The following is a 16,819-nucleotide window of genomic DNA, read 5'->3' on the forward strand; positions in this document are numbered from 1 at the left end:
CCAAAGCAAATCAAACACATCTTGATTTTCAAACTGGTATCTCCTCTGCTGTGAGCTCTTCAAATCCATTCGGAAACTCAGTTGGCTGCTGCTTCTTTCTGGCTGTGAGGTCTCATGGTCCACCTTTCCCTGGGCCAGGACAGAGCCTTGAAAAAGCCCACGGGGACCACAGTGAAAGTAAGAGCAGTAACTGACATGCAGGGAGATTGCTGGGGCTCAGTCTGACCCCAGGCACACCCGCAGAGCGCCCTGAGAAACAGGCACGGGGCTTCTCCATAGGACAGCTCAGTGGCAAGGGCCTTGTTGGCCGACTCACCTGCCATTGCTTACCTGCCATTGCCTTCCCCGAGAGAGGGACTTGCCTCCTGCCTCATGCAGGCTGCCAAGAGCCTAGATCCTGACCAGCTCAGTCTGGAGGGGCCTCACCCCCAACAGAAGCAGGAAAAGCCAGGCCACCGAGAATAGAGGCCGGGTCTCAACAGAATCCCCCGGGGAGCTGGAGCATATGCAGTCCTGGGCTCCACCCCAGAGATTTGAGTCAGGAGGTCTGGGCAGGGCCTAAGAATCTGCATTTCCAACAGGCACCCAGGGGATGCCAGAATGCCATGGGTCCAAGACTACACTGAGCAGCACTGATGGGAAGCACACAGTAGCTTGAGCGGCAGGGACCCAGGCTAAGCATCAGAGCGGGGGGGTCCAGTGAAGAAACAAGACAGAATCAGAAAAAAAAAACTGGTAATGAGAAGAACCCTTAAAGAGATTGGTTTTTTCCTATTGTTTCTTTGCAATATCTTCTTGACTCTCCTTAAGAGTTCTCACTACAGTCATTTTTATTATAATTTTTACTTATTTTATATTGTTGTATGTTATTTATTTTAAAAGACAGGATCTTACCCTGTTGCCTGGGCTAGAGTGCAGTGGCACGATCACAGCTCACCATAACCTCTAAGTCATGGGCTCAAGCGATCCTCCCATCTCAGCTTCCTGAATAGCTGGGACCACAAGCATGCGTCACCATGCCTGGCTAACTTTTTAGTGTTTTGTACAGATGGGGTCTAACTGTGTTGTCCAGGCTGGTCTCAAACTCCTGGCCTCAAGCAATGCTTCTCCCTCAGCCTCCCAAGGAGCTACAGGTCAGGCCAGGCTCCGCCCACGTGCAGGGCTCGTGGGGCCTCAGTTTCCCTCTTCGGCATCCCAGGTAGGCAGATCCAGAAGGCCTGGGCTAGGCCACTGCAGGGCAGTGCTGGGGGTGGGGATCTCTCCTGGCCTCCTGTCCCAGCTCCCTCTCCTCTTGAAACCCGGTGAAGTCCGTGCTCTTGTGCGTGTCTGCTGTTTACATTTCTCCCATGGATGTATTTGCCTTCGTTTGCATAAAAAATGCCACAGTCCTAATGAGTTTGCCCATCTGGCAGTGCAGGCCTCCTCTCTGGGCTCGGCTCCACTGAGAGCCTCGAGGGAGCCGTTATAATTGGGCCGCTCCCTTCCAGGATCGGGAAGGACTGTCCCGAGCAGGCTCATGGCTCACCACCTGGCCCAGGGCTCCATGGCAGGCTGGAGCGGGCTCCCTGAACTGTGGGTGTCGTGCCTGTGTGTCCATCAGCAGGGGCATCTGGGCCCACCCTGCCTTGGCCACCACCAAGGTAGGCATTTCACTGTACATTTCAAAATCAAACTGGGGCAGCCTCATGGCACCCCGTGGAACTTGTCCCAGGCTGGAAGGATTTGAATCCTGGAATATGGTGACACAGCACGTGTCCTTTGGAAACTCAGCTGTGGGCAGCGCCTGGCTGGGCTGTGTCAGACAGTGTGTCTTAGCCTCTCAGTGTCACTCTGACGACCCCACACTAAGCCCTCTCCCACCTGATGCTTCCATCCATGACATTTACCGCCCCCTCCCCTGGGCCAAGCAGGCTCGATCCTGGCCTCGGGAGACAGGCGTGAAGGGTTCAAGCCTTGTGGCATGGGAACCTTAGGACACAGGCGCTACCGTGCACTGACATGATTGCTAGAAGAGGGGATGGAGGTGTCCAGGGAATCTGGCGGAAGAGGGTCCTGTGCAGTCTAGCATCAGGCCGTGTCCTCTACGTCTCCATGATTGTGTGGAGAGCCCCAGGCAACCTCTGACTGCCCTTCCTGGGCAGTTTCCAGAAAATGGTGATGGAGCCCCCTAACCATCCCGGGAGAGTGGGTGCATGCTGGGGGATGTGGAAAAGCCTAACAGTGGCTTGAAAGCATGGCAGCAGGGCAGGCACAGTGGCTCACACCCGTAATCTCAACACTTTGGGAGGCTGAGGCAGGTGGATGACTTGAGATCAGGAGTTCGACACCAGCCTGGCCAACAAGGTGAAATCCCGTCTCTACTCAAAATACAAAAATTAGCCAGATGCAGTGGCACGTGCCTGTAATCCCAGCTACTCAGGAGGCTGAGGCAGGAGAATTGCTTGAACCCGGGAGGCGGAGGTTGCAGCGAGCCGGAGGTTGCAGCGAGCCGGGATCACGCCACTTTACTCCAGGCTGGGCAACAAAGTAAGACTCTGTCACACACACCACACAAAGAAAAACAGTGGCAGCTGGTGGCACCTGGGATGCATTTTCCCTCCTTTTTGCTTTGCTACAGGAAAGTGAAGGAGAAACAGACACTCAAAGGGACAGTGTGTTAAATTCTCAGCTCACAGCTGCATGGCTGTGTAGTTACAGAGACTAAAACTGGCATGGATGTGCCCAGTGCCTTGAGGCCACAGGGATGGACAGTGCCTGGAGCCCAGGGCCTGGAGTCTGGGAGGGAGGAGGAGGCGGATGCTGATACCAGAAAGACAGCGAGGCCAAGCGCGGTGACTCACGCCTGTAATCCCAGCACTTTGGGAGGCCAAGGTGGGTGGATCACGAGGTCAGGAGATCGAGACCATCCTGGCTAACACGGTGAAACCCCGTCTCTACTAAAAATACAAAAAATTAGCCAGGCGTGGTGGTGGGCGCCCGTAGTCCCAGCTACTCGGGAGGCTGAGGCAGGAGAATGGCGTGAACCTGGGAGGCAGAGCTTGCAGAGAGCCAAGATGGTGCCACTGCACTCCAGCCTGGGCGACAGAGCGAGACTTCCTCTCAAAAAAAAAAAAAAGAAAAGAAAAAAGACAGTGAGGGGCAGGGGGTGGTTGAGGAGCGCTAAGGAGTTCCTTTGCGGTCGGATGCGGTGACTCACGCCTGTGATCCCAGCACTTTGAGAGGCCGAGGCGGGCAGATCACAAAGTCAGGAGTTCGAGACCAGCCTGGCCAAAATGGTGAAACCCCATCTCTACTAAAAATACAAAAATTAGCCAGGCGTGGTGGCACGTGCCTGTAATCCCAGCTACTCGGGAGCCTGACGCAGAAGAATCGCTTGAACCCAGGAGACAGTGGTTGCAGTGAGCTGAGATCGCACCATTGCACTACAGCCTGGGCGACCGAGCGAGACTGTCTCAAACAAACAACAACAAAAAGAGGTCCTTTGCATTAGTTCTTCAGATTGGATTCTCTATTTGCATTTTAAAAAGAGGAGGTAGAATACGGCAGAGCACATACAGGACACCGATATGGAAGGCATCAGTCCTCGTGCGGCTCCTGGATTAACCACGCTTTCTGGTTTCTGTGTTCTATGGCGCTTTGGCATCGCAGGAGGCTTTGCTGGTGGGGAAGGGACTGCCCCTCCCAGGGCTGGCTAGTTCTGGAGACAGCACACACCTCCCTATGCAAACCAGCAGTCAGAAGCCCCTGCCCCCACCACACCCTTTATCTAACTCACACACCCAGGGAATATTCTCCCTGCCCCATCTCACTCCAGAGCATGGTACTGGATGACTAGGGACCACCCCATAGCCCCGGGCCTGCCAACATTAGGCAAACGGGCCCACCCGAAGTTTGCTCAAACTCACCTCCACCCTCATCTATTCCTTCCCACAGAGACCCCAGTGAAGGCCTGGCCTGGGCCCTCCCCTTGCTCCTTCTGCCTCGGGACTGACCTGGTGCTTCCCCATGCTGGAAAGTCATCAACTCTTCATTCAAAGGCAGTGTCTCCCAGGCTGTCATCTGACCAGAGCTGAGGAAAACAAAGTCCCAGGTGCATTTCATGACAGCCCCTCCTCTGCCTTCCTGGTCTGTACGCTCCTCTGCCCTAGGAGGTAACCATTGTTCTCATTTCCACATAACAGTTTTGCCTACTCTTGCCCTTTACATAAAAGGAACCTTTCAGTACATTCCCTTTTGTGTCTGGCCTCTTTTCCCCAGCGTGAGCGTCACCACGCTGCTGAGATTGTTCTCTGCTGTGTGTGTGTAGTTCTCCTTCGGATGCACAGGCCACAGTTCACTTACTCATTTACTGATGAGCGTTTGGGGTTTTGACTATTAGGAATAAAGTTATGATGAACATTCTTCAATGTGTTCGTTATTGGAGAGAAGTGAAACCGGCCCAGTTGCCCCATAGAACTGATGTTTATGGTTTCTTTGGATAAACAGTCTCACAAGATCAGATCCTCCTTGTCTTATCTGAGTTCCTTTCCCAAGAAACCACCTATCAGGCCTCCCAGATAGAATAAAAAAAAAACTCCCAAGACCGCCACACCCTCCCTGCCTCCCAGATAGAATCAAGGAAACTTACGAGACCCCCACACCCTCCAGCCTGGAAATTGCCTAACCCACCATCTGCTTCCTGGTGACCGACTCTTCCTCACCCCTCCCTGATTCCTGTTTTCACACACATGGTTACATTTCTTCTCTGCTACATAAACCCCTGATTTTCGTGGGTCAGGGGATGGGCTGAGACTGATCTCCCATCTCCTGGGCTGCGGCAGGGGATTAAAGCTTCTTCTCTGGCAATGCTCCTTGTCTCAGTGACTGGCTTTTTGTGTGGCGAGCAGCAGCACCTAGACAAACCCCTGGTGTTTCTGTAACATACATACACACTCATTTCTCTTCAATATAGAACAAGAGAGAAACATGTGGGTCAAAGGACCTGAATATGTTAGGGAAGAGGAGGGATTTCCAGACATTTCTGTGCAGTGGTGGCACCAATTAATATGCTCACCAACCGTGCACGGGGGTCCTAACTGCCTCACATCTACACCCACACGGGGTACAGCCAGCCTTTAATTTCAGCCATTCTGCTGGAGCACTGCAGTATCTCAGCGTGGTTTTCATTTGAGTTTCCCCGATGAAGAGTGAGGTTGAGCCCCTTTGCATACATGTATCTGCCACTTGCTATCTTCTTTTGGGAAGGCTCCCGTAAGTTATTTTTGAAATTGGGTTGTCAGTCGGTTTCATATTGTGAGTCTGTCACTACTGTTTGTGCATGAAGAATTGAGTAGGTAACCTGCTTGTGGCCGGCCGAGGTGAGCTCTTCTTGGGTGGCTGTGCCTGTGGGAAAGACCCCGGGAGGGTGTTCTGGAGCCCAAGCACCACATGCCCCCAGAGGGGGCCTGTCCCGATCTCACACTCAGCTCACCTCTCCCTCCCTGTGCCGATTTCTCATAGCGTTTTACATTTCGTTGTCATTAGACTCTTTCAAAGTAAATTGCAAGGGTCTGATGAGTCATGACTGTGTGTGCCTCGTGTTCCTGTGTCTTGAGCCCAGTGGTAGGTCTCCCTCCATCCAGGCGGCACAGTTAGGGAACACTCACGGGGCCCAGCGCTGTCCTAGGTGCCAGGTGACCTCACGCAGGGAGCTGCATTCTAGTGGGGATGGCACTGGCAGGGAACAGCAGATAGAAAATAAACAGGAACAGGAATCAAGTAATTTCTGGAAATTATACACAGAAGGAAATAAAGCAGGGTGACGGTGTACTCTGTGTGTGTGTGTGTGTGTGTGTGTGTGTGTGTGTGTGTGTGTGGTTATCATGGGACAGGGAGTTAGGGAAGGGCTCTGTGAGAAGGTGGTTTTCAGTAGCTGCCTGAATGCAGTGGAGGGGGAAGCTCTTCCGGGGAAAGAACCATCCAGACAGAAGGAGACAGCATATGCCAAGGCCCCGAGGCAGAAGCCTGCTTGCTGTGAGTGCAGCAAGAAACCCAGAGGGACAGAGAGGTGGAAGTGAGGGGCAGGGGCTGCGGGAGGCGAGCGGGGAGCTGCGGCCTGGCCGGTTACTTACGCACCTTAAGTCTCAGTTTCCTCATCTATAAAATAGCGGGTCATCATGATTCCTACCTCGTGAGGTTGCCAAGTGGATTACATGAAGCCGTGGTGTGTAGGCCCCCCGGTACCTGCAAGTTCTCAGGAAAGGGAAGCTGTGATTATCAGGCCCTTCTTTCTCTCTGCTCCCAGGGCACCTTGTAACCCCACATCAGCTCATGTTGTAATGATGTATGTGTCTGGCTCTCCCTCGAGACCAGAGGCTGCACACTGGCACCCATAGCCTGAACCCAGCCCGGGGGTCTTCTGTTTAGCCTCACAGGTTTGTTTTGTTAAGATAAATAGCTGCCGGCCGGGCGCAGTGGCTCACGCCTGTAATCCCAGTACTTTGGGAGGCCGAGATGGGCGGATCACGAGGTCAGGAGATCGAGACCATCCTGGCTAACACAGTGAAACCCCGTCTCTACTAAAAATACAAAAAAAATTAGCCGGGCGTGGTGGCGGGCGCCTGTAGTCCCAGCTACTTGGGAGGCTGAGGCAGGAGAATGGCGTGAACCCAGGAGGCGGAACTTGCAGTGAGCCAAGATTGTGCCACTGCACTCCAGCCTGGGCGACAGAGCGAGACTCCGACTCAAAGGAAAAAAAAAGATAATTAGTTGCCAACTTTCAACATTTCAGAAATTTTATATAAAAATCTGGGTTTCTGGCTTTCTTGGAAATTACAAGATCTGGCCGCTCTGGGTCCGAATGTCCACTTGGCCACGGCTGGCTGGAGGGAGCAGCGGCTGTGCACAAATTCACACCTGTGTCCTCCGCTCTGCCCGGGCCCCACCCAGCCGCTCCTCCCATCTCTCTGCCTCTTGGTCCCTGAAGGCACCTGTGGTTTTGAACATGCTGAAGATCCTGAAGTCCTTGAAGACAAACAAGTATTTTGTTCTCTTATTGTCTGTATCCCTGGAAGATCCTTTCCTGGAGTTCACAGGGCCTGGGGCAAGGGTGTAAACAGAAATCCGGGTCTCCAAAGGGAACATCAATAGTTCTTCCCTTGTGGTCTGCAGGACCCTAGGGCTCCCACGACTTATTCAGAGGTCTGTGAAGTAAAAGTATTTTCATGTGACTATTAAGACATTATTTGCCCTTTTCATCATGTTGACATTTAGTGTAAAAGGTACAAAATGACCGTGGGTAAAACTAATTCAGATCAAGGCAGTGGATCCCTGATGTGCCAGCTCTGTGTTCCTTACTGCTCTACACTCCCAATGTCAAGAAAAGTTGCTTTTGGGAGGCCGAGGCAGGTGGATCAGCTGAGGTCAGGAGTTCGAGACCATCCTGGCCAACATGGTGAAACCCCGTCTCTACTAAAAATACAATAAATAATTAGCTGGGTGTGGTGGCGCTAACCTGTAGTCCCAGCTACTCGGGAGGCTGAGGCAGAAGAATCGCTTGAACCCAGGAGGCGGAGGTTGCAGTGAGCCGAGATCACACCACTGCACTCCAGCCTGGGCGACAGAATGAGACTCCATCTCAAAAAAAAAAAAAAAAAAAGTACATACATAAATAAATACATAAAAATAAATGTGCTCTTTTGATGTTGTGCAAAGAAATGTGCCAACATTTGGAGGATCCACATAACTCAGTGAACCAATATTTTCCAGATGACCAATGCTTCATGCTTCCGTTAGGAAAAGACGATCATCCTCTGTGGATCTCTCACGCTCCCACAGGTCTTGCTGGGTGTGCCAAGAATGCAAAGCTTGGGCACTCTTTTCATCCAAACTGTTTCTAAGATTTATATTTGTAGTGCGCAGCCTTGAGGAATGAGCTCCTGTCTCCCTCCGGGACAAACAGCAGGCTTGCTTACTGCATGCTACAAAAGCGATGGGCCTCCAAGCTCAGTGCTCCTCAGCTGCAACACAAACCCACTGTGTGTGTAGCATCTGTCTCAGCTCCTCTGCATCACCTCTGCAGGACTTGGGGGACAGAGGGAACAAGTGCAAAACAGGCTGGTGCCCGCTCTGCTTGCTGTGTGAGCATGCTGTGAATAATAAAGTCCTTTGTCTCTGACACAGGAATCTCAACTCTTTTGCCAGCATCCACGCAACAGTAACAAGTTAACGATTAGTTTGTAGTGGAGTAAGATGAAATCCCAGTCCTGATGGTTCCGTGCCCGTGCAAACATGCATGGGCAAAAGATCCACTCAAAGTCCAAGAAAAATGAATGAATTTTGATGGAGCAGAGAGCAAAAGTTTATCCCTCTGGATTCAAATTTCACTTTGCATCTAGCAGGGTGGATATTAGGTTGAAGGGAACGAAGCGCTGGGTCAGCAGCTGCACACCCCTGAGAACCAGCGCCTCCCTGAGTTTGCACCGTGGGCCTCACTCTCCAAACCCTCCTCTGGCCCCAGCAGCTAATCCTTAGGAAACTGCTACTCGTTGAGTTCTGGAGTAGCATCAAATCAGAACACCCGCAGCTCTCTGAAAATGCTCTGAAACATGGCTCCCTTTTCTAGTTTCCTCTCTGCGGGAGTCTGGAATTTCTTCGTATGCTTCAGCCCAACAACACGTCGCAACACGGGCTGAAGGCCGAGCAGAGATGAGAACTCAGCTGTCTGCTCTTCATCCAGGCCGTGAAGAGATTTGCAAAGCTTTCCAACCACTCTTCTCACTACAGTTTTTTGGTTGTCTTGGAAAATAGAGTTAGTTTTCTTAAACACAAAACAAAAAGTGTGTTACTTGTATAACTGTATAATGGGCTTATTGTTATTTTTCTAAAACTTAATGAATAAATATTTTTAAAATGCCTCAGTTTAAAATTACAATATGGTAAACATTGATAGATGTAACCCACACGAACAAAAACTCTTTGGGGTTCTCAACAATCTTTTAGAATGCAAAGGGATCCTCAGCACAAAACGTTTGAGAACTGCTGGCCTAAATATTTATAAATCAACTTATAAATTAATGAACAAATTGGTAAATAAAATATGTTCTAGCTCCGCCCTGGAGAAATCTGCTGTTAAAGTGACTTTATTCCCATTGAGAATTCTTGGCTGCCTCCGGGTTCTATGCTGGACTGCAGTGGGGAGGGCCCAGCACCCCGACCTCTGGTCAGCCCCAGCTCCAAGCAGCCCTGCAAACAGCTGTTTTATGCCCACCTCTCAGGCCTACTAGCTCTGTGGTCCACCCTCCAGGAGAGATCCATGCAAGAGGCCTGCGCTAGGCCCTGAAAGGGGCTTGGGGCTTTTGGGGCAGGGAACCGTGGGGCCTGGGGTACCCAGAGCATGATCCAGGGGTTGTGGGAGGGGGCTCCAGGTGGGCACCTCCCCTTGGCCCTGAAGACACCGGATTCGATGAAAAGAGCCATGCTGGAGGAAAGCCTGAGAGGAAGGCGCAGGAGGACTGCTCCCCTGGTGAGCCACCACCCTGTGTGAACAGACAGGAGAAAGACTCGCTGGCTGGACAGAGAATTTCAGGACAGCACTGCAGCCACTGCTCCCAATGCCTTCGTGGCCCTGGGCTGGCCGCTCCTCTTCCTGGCCTCCCCATGCTTCAGTGCAGGATGAGGGCTCAGCCTGGGGGTTCTAGCATTGTCTTGAGGCTCATGTTCCCTCCAGGAGCATGGGGTTTCTGGGCTGCTTTGGAGACCCTGACACCTTTTACACTGTGTGGATTTCACTGGCTGGTTCGAGAAAAAGGCAGTTTTTCTATTTCTTGGAAAATTGAACAGAAATATTTATGAAAATTTCTTTGTTAAATGATGTTGCTATTTATTCAGCATAGGAGGAAAGGCTACTGAATAGGAAAATATAGGGATTTCTCTCCTGTGTAAATCCCTCTCATATGCCTCAAGTTAAGATATATACATATATATAGGCCGGGCGCAGTGGCTTACGCCTGTAATCCCAGCACTTTGGGAGGCCGAGGCACGTGGATCGTGAGGTCAGGAGTTCGAGACCAGCCTGGCCAAGATGGTGGAACCCCGTCTCTACTAAAAAAAAAAAAAAAAATTAGCCAGGCGTGGTGGCAGTCACCTGTAATCCCAGCTACTTGGGAGGCTGAGGCAGAGAATTGCTTGAACCTGAGAGGCGGAGGTTGCAGTGAGCCGAGATCTCACCATTGCACTCCAGCCTGGGTGACAGAGTGAGTCTCCATCTCAAAAAAAAAAGATATATACATATATACATAGACATATATATTATACATATATAAATATACGTTATATATACATATATATTAATCAGTAACATTTCAAAGTACATTTTAAAGGGTACAAACCACAGTACTTTTTTTTTTTTTTTTTTGAGACAGAGTCTCGCTCTGTCGCTTAGGCTGGAGTGTGGTGGCACGATCTCGGCTCATTGCAAGCTCCGCCTCCCAGATTCACACCATTCTCCTGCCTTAGCCTCTCGAGTAGCTGGGACTGCAGGTGCCCGCCACCACTCCTGGCTAATTTAATTTTTTTTTTTTTTGTATTTTTAGTAGAAACCGGGTTTCACCATGTTAGCAAGGATGGTCTTGATCTCCTGACCTCGTGATCCACCCACCTCGGCCTCCCAAAGTGCTGAGATTACAGACGTGAGCCACCGTGCCTAGCCATTTTTTTGTGTTTTTTTAGTGGAGACAGGGTTTCACTGTGTTAGCCAGGATAGTCTCGATCTCCTGACCTCGTAATCCGCCTGCCTCAGCCTCCCAAAGTGCTGGGATTACAGGCGTGAGCCACCGCGCCCAGCCAAACAACAGTACTTTTTATAAAATAACCCCTAAGTGCAATTTTTTTGGAAGGGCGACCGTCACTGTCACTGATTTTGCCAGGTTTTCCTAAGAATCTTACCTGGTCCATGTGGGATCTGAAGGCAATAATCCTGTCAGTGTTGTCTGGAAAAGTCTGTTACAGTTAAGAAATATTTTGCTAAGCCTGTTATGTAGAAATCACTGTAGGTGGCCCGGCACGGTGGCTCATGCCTGTAATCCCAGCACTTTGGGAGGCCGAGGTGGGTGGAGCACCTAAGGTCAGGAGTTCGAGACCAGCCTGGCCAACATGGTGAGACCCCCGTCCCTACTAAAAATACCAAAACTAGCCGGGCATGGTGGCAGGTGCCTGTAATCCCAGCTACTCAGGGGGCTGAGGCAGGAGAATCGCTTGAACCTAGGAGGCAGAGGTTGCAGTGAGCTGAGATCACGTCATCACACTCCAGCCTGGAAGACAAGAGCGAGACTTTGTCTCAAAAAAAAAAAAAAGAAAGAAAAGAAAAGAAAAGAAAAGAAATCACTAGGTAAAAACAAGGAAGTGAAATGCACAGTCCTACCTTAAAAAGCTTACTTTCTCCTGGCTGGGCGCAGTGGCTCATGCCTGTAATCCCAGCACATTGGGAGGCCGAGGTGGGCAGATCCCCTGAGGTCAGGGATTTGAGACCAGCCTGGTCAACATGGCAAAACTCTGTCTCTAGTAAAAATACAAAAAATTAGCCAGGCGTGGTGGCAGGCACCTGCAGTCCCAGCTACTCAGGAGGTTGAGGCAGGAGAATGGGGTGAACCCGGGAGGCGGAGCTTGTAGCGAGCCGAGATCATGCCACTGCACTCCAACCTGGGCAACAGAGCGGACTCCGTCTCAAAAAAAAAAAAAAACAGAGTGCAGAAGCAGTTTGCAGAAGCAGTTTGCTTGCAGTTTGCAGAAGCAGTGTGCAGAAGCAGTTTGCAGAAGCAGTTGTCCAGGGCTTGATTCCATGCTCCATATTCAAACTACTCAAGGATCAAAACATTAACTAGAGTTCAACTATGTGAGTTCAAATGTTTCTAGCAGATGTTTCTGTGTTTATTTCTTAATGATAATGGAATTTTTATGTGGTGATATCTAGATGGAATTAAAAATAATAAGAAGCAATGAAGGGTAAATGCCTGTATAACTATGAATATATCTTTGCTTAACCCAACATATTTAAAAATATGACTGGATGAATTAATTGGATGAAATTTTGCTTTGGTGTGAGAGTTAAAACTTGTATCCTCTGGGCCGGGCGCGGTGGCTCATGCCTGTAATCCCAGCACTTTGGGAGGCCAAGGCGGGCAGATCACGAGGTCAGGAGATCGAGACCATCCTGGCCAACATGGTGAAGCCCCGTCTCTACTAAAAATACAAAAAAAAATTAGCCGGGTATGGTGGCGGGTGCCTGTAGTCCCAGCAACTCTGGAGGCTGAGGCAAGAGAATGGCGTGAACCCAGGAGGCGGATCTTGCAGTGAGCAGCGATCACGCCACTGCGCTCCAACCTGGGCGATAGAGCGAGACTCTATCTCAAAAAAAAAAAACAAAAACAAAAACAAAAAAACTAGTATCCTCTGAAAGAACCTCATGAAAATAGACTGTAAATCTACATTACTTGATAAATAAGTAGAAAAGACTTCCTATGTCCTATGTCAATAGAAAATCATCTGCATTTATTTTGGTGTAGTAAAGAACCATAACAAGACAAAATAAAGTTCTCATAAAGCTACAATGTTTTTGATAGGAGAAAGAAAGAAAGAAGCCAACGTAGACATAAAACTGCTGTACTCATTGGGAAAGATGAAGAAAAATACAGCAATCAGAACAGCAACTTTCACAAAGACAGTTGACAGCTCCATGTCAACATGAAGCATTCTTCAAAAACAAGTTGCTCCAGTTTCTTGTAGATTTTCCAGCGTCCTGATGCATGCTCTCTGGAGTTCTCAATTGCTTCTTAAACACTTCAAAACATACGTCTGGAAATCGCCGTTAGTGAAATAGAGTAAGTGCAACCGTTATGCAGTACCTAGAATCTACTTGATCACATGCACACCCTCTAGACACATGTGTGTCAGAATATGATCATTGCATTTAGTTTTCGGAAGTCCACTGGTGTAATTTTCCCTATAACATTTGTTTCTGACATGTAAAAATTTAGATCCCAAGAGGCAGATTCCCAGAATAAATAAGGCTTAGCCAGTGATGTCCCCCACTGTGACACTGTCAGCCCATTCTAACACAATGTTCGAATTACAAACACAAACGCACGCGATGTGCAGAGCATCGCAGTGCTGGGTGCGCCGACATCCAAGACTCCAGGAATGACATAGTTTAGCAAACAATGTTTTTGCCTAAGACCCAGGTGTTCAAAATAATTTCTCCAGTCTGCTCTAGCCTATTTTATGTATGTATTCTGTTGTAAATGAGAAACAAGACTTATTTTCTCCAGAATAATAGAACCATAGTGACACTGGAAGTAAGCCCAGATGATGATGATGATGATGATGATTATTATTATTATTATTAATTTCTTCTTCTTCTTGTCGTTGTTCTTCTTCCTCTTCTTCCTTCTTCTTTCTTTTTTCTTCTTTTCCTTTTCTTCTTTCTTTTTCTTCTTCTTTTCCTCCTCCTCCTTCTTCTCTTCCTCCTTCTTCTTTTTCTTCTTTTATCTTCTTCCTCTTCCTCCTCTTCCTCCTCCTCCTCCTTCTTCTTTCTTCCTCTTCCTCTTCTTCTCCCCTCTTCCTCTCCCTCTCCCTTTTTTTGAGACAAGGTCCCAATCTGTCACCCAGGCTGGACTGCAGTAGCAGATCAGCACTCACTGCAGCCTCGACCTCTTGGGCTCAACTGATCCTCCTGCCTCAGCCTCCTCAGGCTGAGACTATAGGCATGCACCACCATGCCCAGCTAATTTTTTTTTTTTATCTTTTGTAGAGATGGTGTTTCCCTATGTTGCCCAAGCTGGTCTTGAACTCCTGGGCTCAAGTGATCTGACCACCTTCGACTCCAAAAGTTCTAGAATTACAGGCATGAGCCACCGCGCCCAGCCTATCATTATTATTAATGATTATTTAAAAGACTAAGTTTTCGGTCGGGCATGGTGGCTCACGCCTGTAATGCCAACACTTTGGGAGGCTGAGGCAGGCAGATCATGAGGTCAGGAGATCGAGACCATCCTGGCTAACACGGTGAAACCCCATCTCTACTAAAAGTACAAAAAATTAGCCAGGCGTGGTGGCGGGCGCCTGTGGTCCCAGCTACACAGGAGGCTGAGGCAGGAGAATGGTGTGAACCTGGGAGGTGGAGCTTGCAGTGAGCCGAGACTGCGCCACTGCACTCCAGCCTGGGCAACAGAGCGAGACTCCGTCTCAAAAAAAAAAAAAAAAAAAAAAGACCAAGTTTTCCTTTCAGGGTCCACTTTTTCTTTATATTTTAAACTTAGGATAGCTTTTCTAGTATCAAAGCTAGTTTTCAGAATCTCCTACATTGCTTCTCTTCATTTATTCATAATTTCACAGTGTAATTTGTGAGTTTCTTGGGCTGAGAATATGGCTCTAAAGGACTAATGATATCAGTTATTTGGGAGTACAGAATGTTACCATTCTCGATTTGGTTATCCCCTTCACACTCCAATTTCCACATGGATATTAATAGCACGATTTGAAGTAGAGGAAAAATGAATTCAGTGAGTAGCATTCCTTCAGAATTCTGTGGCAAGTCTAAAAAAAAAAATCACATTTACAAAAGCAGAGTTAACCTTTACCCTCTTAATTTATGTTAATACCTTCCTGTAATGGTCTGAATTCACATGCTTTGCAAAATGATCAGTTTACCAAAACAATTATGATTTTCCTGGCCGGGCGCGGCGACGCCTGGAATCCCAGCACTTTGGGAGGCCGAGGCGGGCGGATCACCAGGTCAGGAAATCGAGACCATCCCAGCTAACACGGTGCAACCCCGTCTCCACTGAAAATACAAAAAATTATCTGGGCATGGTGGGGGGCGCCTGTAGTCCCAGCTACTCAGGAGGCTGAGGCAGGAGAATGGCGTGAACCCGGGACGCGGAGCTTGCAGTGAGCCAAGATCGTGCCACTGCACTCCAGCCTGGGTGACAGAGCGAGACTCCGTCTCAAAAAAAAAAAAAAAAAAAAAACTATGATTTTCCTGCATTCATATGAAATAATGTATTTTAACACACCGTTTTATATGTGTGTGTATGTGTGCACGCGCATATATGTATACACACACACACTAAGCAACAAGCTAGAATTCTTTTTTTTTTTGAGACAGAGTCTCACTCTGTCACCCAGGCTGGAGTGCAGTTGCACGATCTCTGCTCACTGCAACCTCTGCCTCCCGGGTTCAAGCGATTCTCCTGCCTCAGCCTCCTGAGTAGCTGGGATTACAGGCATGTGTCCCCACACCTGGCTAATTTTTTTGCTTTTTTTCTGTTGAGACGGAGTCTCACTTTTGTTGCCCAGGCTGGAATGCAATGGCACAATCTGAGCTCACTGCAACCTCCACCTTCCAGGTTCAAGTGATTTTCCTGCCTCAGCCTCCTGAGTAGCTTGGACTACAGGCTCCCACCACCACGCCCAGCTAATTTTTTTGTATTTTTAGTAGAGACAGGGTTTCACCATGCTGGCCAGGCTGGTTTCAAACTCCTGACCTCAGGTGATCTGCCTGCCTCAGCCCCCCGAAGTGTTGGGATTACAGGCATGAGCCACCGCGCCCGGCCATTTTTTTTGTATTTTTATTAGAGACGGGGTTTCACCATGTTAGCCAGGATGATCTCGATCTCCTGACCTCATGATCCGCCTGCCTCAGCCTCCCAAAGTGCTGAGATTACAGGCGGGAGCCACCGCACCCGGCTGAGTTGCTCCCACCTTTTATCTATTGTGAATAACACAGCTATCGACAGGGATGGGCAAGTGTCTCTTTATTTCCTTGCTTTCAATTTCTGGGGGATATAAACCCAGAAGTGGAATTGCTGGAGCGTCCCTAGGTATAATTTCCGAGGAGCTGCTTTACTGTTTTCTAGAGGGGCGGCACTATTTTACATTCCCACCAGCAGTGCACAAGGGTTCCAGTCTCTCCACATCCTCACCAACATTCGTTATTTTCTGGGTTTTCTTTGATACTAGTCAATGTAGTAGGAGTGAAGTGGAATCTCATTGTCATTTCCATCTCCCTAATGATTAGTGATGCTGAGTATGGAGAAATGTCCATTCAAGTCCTTTGCTCTTTTTTTTTTTTTTTTGAGAGGGAGTCTCGCTCTGTCACCCAGGCTGGAGTGCAGTGGCATGATCTTGGCTCACTGCAAGCTCCGCGTCCCGGGTTCATGCCATTCTCCTGCCTCAGCCTCTTGAGTAGCTGGTACTACAGGCGCCCGCCACCACGCCTGGCTAATTTTTTGTATTTTTAGTAGAAACGGGGTTTCACCGTGTTAGCCAGGATGGTTTCAATCTCTTGACCTTGTGATCCGCCCGCCTTGGCCTCCCAACGTGCTGGGATTACAGGCGTGAGCCACCGCCCCCAGCCTTTTTTTTTTTTTAAGACAGAGTCTCACTCTGTCACCCAGGCTGGAGTGCAGTGGTGTGATCTTGGCTCACTGAAACTTCCACCTCCCAGGTTTAAGCGAGTCTCCTGCTTCAGCCTCCCAAATAGCTGAGATTACAGGCACGCACCACCACACCCGGCTAATTTTTGTAGTTTTAGTAGAGACGGGTTTCACCATGTTGGCCAGGCTGGTCTCGAACTCCTGACCTCAGGTGATCTGCCTGCCTCGGCCTCCCAAAGTGCTGGGATTACAGGCGTGAGCCACCGTGCCCGGCCTTACTCATTTCTGAATTTGATTGTTAGGTTTGTGTTATGTTTTTTTAATTGAAGTGTAATATACAGAGAAGCCACCAATCCCCAGAGGGCAGCTTGGTAAATTATCGTAGAGTGAATACATCTGGGACACCAGCC

The sequence above is a fragment of the Gorilla gorilla genome, chromosome 4 (genome assembly GCF_029281585.2).
Source record: "Gorilla gorilla gorilla isolate KB3781 chromosome 4, NHGRI_mGorGor1-v2.1_pri, whole genome shotgun sequence".
Classification (NCBI taxonomy): Eukaryota; Metazoa; Chordata; class Mammalia; order Primates; family Hominidae; genus Gorilla; species Gorilla gorilla.